We start from the raw sequence: 6,000 nt of genomic DNA on the forward strand, positions 1-6,000 counted from the left end.
CCAAATCTGTCGAGGCCAATATGGTACTATGAGGATTACTTTGCTCTTCAACTGCCAGGCTTTCTTCAGAAACTGGGGAATGAGAGGAAAAGGTGGAAATTCATAGAGAAGACCCGACGACCAATCGTGGACTAGAGCATCCCTGGGTGACTGTCCTGGAGGGGGAATCAGGGCAAAGTCGTTGCTGCATTTGTAGTTGGTCAGGGATACAAAGAGGTCGCAGCAAGGATGGCCCCAGCGGTGGAAGATCTCCGCCGCTATCAAGGGATTCAGGGACCACTCGTGAGGTTGAAGAATGCACCTGCTGAGTCTGTCTGTTATCACTTTGGAACTCCTGAGAATGTGCGTTGCTAGAAGAAAATGGTTGGTAGCCATCGCCCATTGCCATATCCTCATAGCCTCTCGACAAAGAGGGTAAGATTTGGTTCCACCTTGCTTGTTGATGTACCAGACCACTGCCATGTTGTCTGATTGAATCATAATTGTCCCAGACAGCAGCAGGGGATGGAATACTTGCAACGCCAGAAGCACCGCCCTCAGCTCTAGAACATTTATATGCAGATGGGCCTCCAGTTGGGACCAAGTGCCTTGGACTGTCTGCCCCTGACATAGCCCCCCCACTCCATCAGAGAGGCATCTGTGGTCACTGTGGCCTTGGGTTGCTGGGGGGAGAAGGGGCAAGACCATTGTGATAGATTGTGTGTCATCCACCAATTTAAATCCTGTTTCCACCTGTGGGTTACTCGAATCATGGCTGAAAGAGAGTGCTGAAACAGATACCATTGGGTGAGCAGTAGCCATTGTAGAAGCCTCATGTGAAACCTGGCCAGGGGAACAATGGTGATGGAGGCTGCCATGGAACTCAACAGCTGTAGAACCGAGTAAGCCGTGGATTTTTCCTTTGAAAGGATTGGAATTAGTTGTTGCTTTATCCTTAAAATTCTGTGCTCTGGAATAGCAGCTCTGCAGTTCTTGTGTCCAAGATAATCCCTATGAATTCTGTAGACTGAGATGGGGTGAGATTGGATTTTTGCCAGTTTATGGTTATGCCTAGCCTTTGAGCAGCAAGGAGAGAGTATGCCAGGGCTTCTTCCAGTAGATGTCTGGTGGGGGCGGAAATGAGCCAGTCATCTAGGTATGGAAACACCTGGAATCCTTGAAGCTGCAAGTGAGCTGTGACAACTGCCATGCACTTTGTGAACACTCTGGGGGCTGTAGAGAGTCCGAAGGGCAGTACTCTGAACTGGTAGTGACTGGCTCCCGCACGAAAGCACAGAAATCTTCTTGATGGCCTGTCCACCTTTATGTAGTAGTATGCATCTTGAAGATCTATAGAGCACATCCAATCATCTTTTTCCAAAAGCGGGAGGATAGACTGTATAGTGACCATCCAGAATTTTTGTACTCTCACAAACTTGTTCAATACACTGAGATCCAAAATTGGTCTCCAGTCCCCGGTTTTCTTTGGCACCAAAAATAGTCTTGAGTAGAATCCGGATCCTATCTGGTCTGGAGGGACTATTTGGATGACTCTTTTTCTTAGCAGCTTTTCTATCTCTAATGCTGCTTCTTCCCTTTGACTGGGTGGAAAGTCGGGAAGTATTTTGAAGGGAAGGGACAAAGATCAAAGGGGATATGATAACCTCTGGTTATGATCCTTTGTACCCAAGAATCGGTGGTGATGGTTAGCCAGGCAGAAGGGTACAAGGAGAAACATCCCCCAACCACCTCCAGAGGAAAGGAGATGAGCCGCTCTTCAGGAGCGCTGGTAGGATTGACCAGGGAAAGAATCCCTGGAACCCTGGTTACGCGGTCCGCCTCTGCCCTGAAAGGAGCGTCTTCCCTGAGAGTTTCCCCCTCTGCCTCTGGGAGAGAACTCGGCCTGTGTGTCATGGAAAGGACCCTGAGATTTCTTGAACCATATCATCCCACTGTTTTGGTTTCTGGAGAAAGCATGTTGAGGGGAAGAATAACAGACACCTATGACAGAAAGGGTCTTACTGTCCTGTTCACATCTGGCCAGTGTGCTTTTAACTTTGGGCCCGAACAATGAGGAGGGCTCAATGGAGGCATTAAGAAAGGAAGACATAAAAGGTTCTGCAAAGTTGCACAAGCGCATCCAGGTGTGTCATCTCAAGACCGCAGCTAAATCCGCCACTCTAGCTGCCCCTTCTGATGCATGAGATATCAATCACATAGAGGAGTTAGATATAGACTCAATGGTGGCCAGCTGAGAGGCCACTTTGTCACGGACCTCATCAGACATTGCACCAGCCAAGGTTTCAGAGAGCTCAGAAACCAGATCCCTTTGAAGCCTGGTAAAATGTGCTATATAATTCAGGGACCTGATAGCAAAGGCTGCTGAAGCAAAGGTGCACTTCCCTATTCTGTCCAGGGCCTGGGATTCTCTGCTAGGTGGATGGACAGTCTGGCTTTCTTCTTCTGCCAGATCCTTTTTTGTTGTGGCTGCCACCACCAAAGCAACTACAGGAAGACCTTTGGACCAATGGGGATCCAAAGCAGGCGGGGACAAGATCTTATCTGGCCTCCGGGGAATAGCTTCGATGGCATCAGGAGCCTTCCCAGCATGCTGCAAGATGAGCCGGACAAGTTCATCGGCAGGTGGAGTAACCCAGGTGGTAGGGGGCCAGGCGCAAAAGGCCTACAAGAACACAGATTCCTCAGGGGTCAGATTAGAGGACTGCCAGTCACCTCTCTGTTTCAGGATTTCGAGGATATCACCAAAGGATACCTCAGAGGGTGACCAAGGGGATCCTTCCCCCTCATCGAAATCTGTGTCTTTGGTGAGGGACTCCTCTGTGGAGACCATGTGCTTCCTCTTGCACAAACTTTTCCGGTGGACCTCCTCAGCAGGAGAAGCTGGGGAAGACAACAGAAAGGGGGATTCCTGAGGGAATATGTCCTGTGGCCCTTGCACCTGCTGTCCTCTAGGTGCGACTTGTGAAACCAGTATATCAGAGGAGGGTGGAGGTATAGACAGTCTGGTATCGCCAGCAGCAGCGAAAGCCTTCTCCATCAGTTGGAAGGCTGGTCCACCCAGATAGCTGTGGAGCAGCAAGCTATGCATGTCACAGCTGACATCCTGGGTCATAGCAAAACTTTCAAGCCATGAAGGCAACTGCGTTTCCTTAGTTAGATTCATAAAGGGAACCGCACAAGGGGAAGACTGTACTATATCCATGGACTTCAAAGGCAATGAAGGAGGAGAATAAGAAGGTGTCTTTGGAGATGGGTGATCACCTCCCACGGAAGGATAGTTCCTGAGGGGTGGAATACCTCTGGCCAAGAATGTCCGGTCCACAAGACGCAACACATCATGTTTGGAAAGGCTTCTATTGGACCTCACAGAGACTGAGGGGGAAGCAGGCCTGTCCACAAAAGAGGCAGACTCAGTGCCCATCTCATCTGACCATACCAAGGACAATGGTGCCGAGAGAGACTGGACTACTGTTGTCTGCACCGAAGAAGTCATCGGTGCCAATATCGTCTACACCGACACAGGGATCGGTGCAGAAGTGGTTGTCGGTGCCGAAGCTGGAACCGACAAAACTGGAGTCAACAATAAAGATCTCGGAGCCAATGCAGTCAAGGGCTGCGCCGACTGAACGGTCAGTGCCGATATAGTGGTAATGGTCTGAACTGAGGAGCCCTTCGGTGCCGATATGTAGAAGGCTGCAGGAGAGGACAGAGCCAAAATCACTAATGGAGCTGAAGGCCTTGGTGCCGAAGGTCTGGGCACCGAAAGCACTGGGGCTGACTGAGAGAGCTTCGTAGCCAAAATTTTAGCCTTTTTAGGTTTTGGTTGGTGAGAGTCCCCAGCCCGGGATGAAGGCAAGGATTTAGCCTTAGAAAAAACATCCATTTTCTTATGGGCTTTAGGAGGGGTTGAGACCTCTGACCCAGAAATAGCCTCTGAAAAGGGAGATTTTAGACGTCCCTTCAGTGTCAGCTTATTTTTCCTTTCTAACAAAGTTTTATTAGAAAAGTTCTCACAGATAGTACAAGGTGGTTCAACAGATAAATGGGAAGCTCCCAAACAATAAACACATAAAGAGTGTGCATCAGAAGTAGGCAATTTGTGTCTGCAATCAGAACACCGCTTAAATCCCGGACTACCTTTTTTATCTGCCATATTAACTAATAGAAAAGTACCAACAATGGTACAAGAGAGTACCCGAAGGTATGAGAGAGAAAAGGGAAAAAGATTACCAACGATGGTAAAGAGAAAATTACCTCGCGGTAAAAAAGGTAAGTAAAGGACAGAAAAAACCTTAGGAAATTATGAATGCTAGATGCGATAGGGCAAGAGACAATAAAATATCAACTTTTCTGACAAAAAAGTAATTTGTAAAGCAATTAAACAACAATTGACTGTACTTAGCTCAAGAAAAGTAGCTTGACACACCGGATGGCAATATGGCAAATGAAATCTGAGGTAACAGGGAGAGTCGGATTGTGGGTAAGAGTTTAGCTCGAGCGTTTGAAATTTCTGCGAGCTTGGAATATGGTCGGCCCGGTTCCGAGCTTGGAACCGATACCCATGCGTAAGGAATGAACGAGGATTAACAATATCAGATTAAATATTCTTCTAACAGTCTATAAAAATATATAAAATGTGAAAATGTATTGTATGTAAAAAGCACATAAAATAAATGAAAACTTTTATAAACCAGCAGAATCTAATAATAATATTAGACTTTTTTTAAAACTATTATTTTGCATTGATATTGATTGATGGTCTACATATTCCAATATTTTAATATTTAAACATTATAAATATACAAATATATAACATTGTAAACAAGTGTATTTAAGGTCTCCTGCTGGCCCTTTAAAATGTTTTACATACTCCATTATTCAAATATATAATTAGTTTGATAACTGAAGTAATTATATAAAGAAGGGATTGAGAGGTTACAAATTTTATGTTTTGTTGAAGTCCCATTACATTTTTGGTACGAACGAAAAGCACGTTAGCTTAAATTGAATTTGAGAGTAGATCTGTTTTTATGAGTTGACTTAATGGACCAGACCATTTTCTACTATTGTAAATATTTGGATATATTTGTTTTCAAGAAAGAAAGGTTTTGAAAGTGATTCCAGGAGTCATCGCTAAGTTCAAAAAATTCTTAGCCACCATCTTCTAGTACTATGAAGGCATACCATTCTCTCTGAAATCATACATGCTGTGCAGATTCAAAACAGAAATATTTACTAAGCTATATCATAACATACTTTCATAGGTTGTTGCTAGGCTAATGACTACTAGGGTCATTACAAGCCTAGCCATGTATCCCAAGCCATTTGGGTCCCAAGAATTATAGGTATCTACATTGAGGGGCATGTCAGCAGGGAGGTAACTAAGGATTTGTAGGGAGGAGGTGTTAGGATAATACTTTTCTTATTGATGACATCTGTTCATAATGGACATGGGGGCCAAAGTGGAGGTAAATTTAAGATTTTCCATCCAATTGTCAAGGTTTTGTTGGAAGAGGGTCAGAGATGTCCTCTGTTTTGCATACATGGGAAGCCAATTCCATAGTGCGGGGAAACTTTGTGACACATATCTGTCTCTTCAGCATGTTCTGTTTATGTCTTCAGATCCCTGGATCTAGAGTTTCTGGTGCTGTTTGTTTTGTGCATATGCAACAGATCCATCAGGGATAGGTCTGTGGAAGCCCTGTAAGCCAGGCAAAGATGCCCTCCTATCAGCCTGTAGGAGACTGAATACAGAGACCAAACCTTTAGGTAATCAGTGTAGGACAGTGCATTCATGCCCTGAATTCTGCTGGTGAGAAACCTTTGTGGGAGTTCCAGCTATTACAAGTGTCTGGTTAGACACATGCCAAAGGGGACATTGTATTCAATGACAGGTGTTATAAAGGCCTAGTAGAGTGTTAGTATAATGTTCTTGGGCCTGGAAGTCATGCTCTTACCTATAAGCTGGGTGACATATAATCATTTTTTTTATTTTCTTAG

Source organism: Protopterus annectens, chromosome 1.part0 (assembly GCF_019279795.1).
Source record: "Protopterus annectens isolate FY-2018-M chromosome 1.part0, PAN1.0, whole genome shotgun sequence".
Lineage (NCBI taxonomy): Eukaryota > Metazoa > Chordata > Ceratodontiformes > Protopteridae > Protopterus > Protopterus annectens.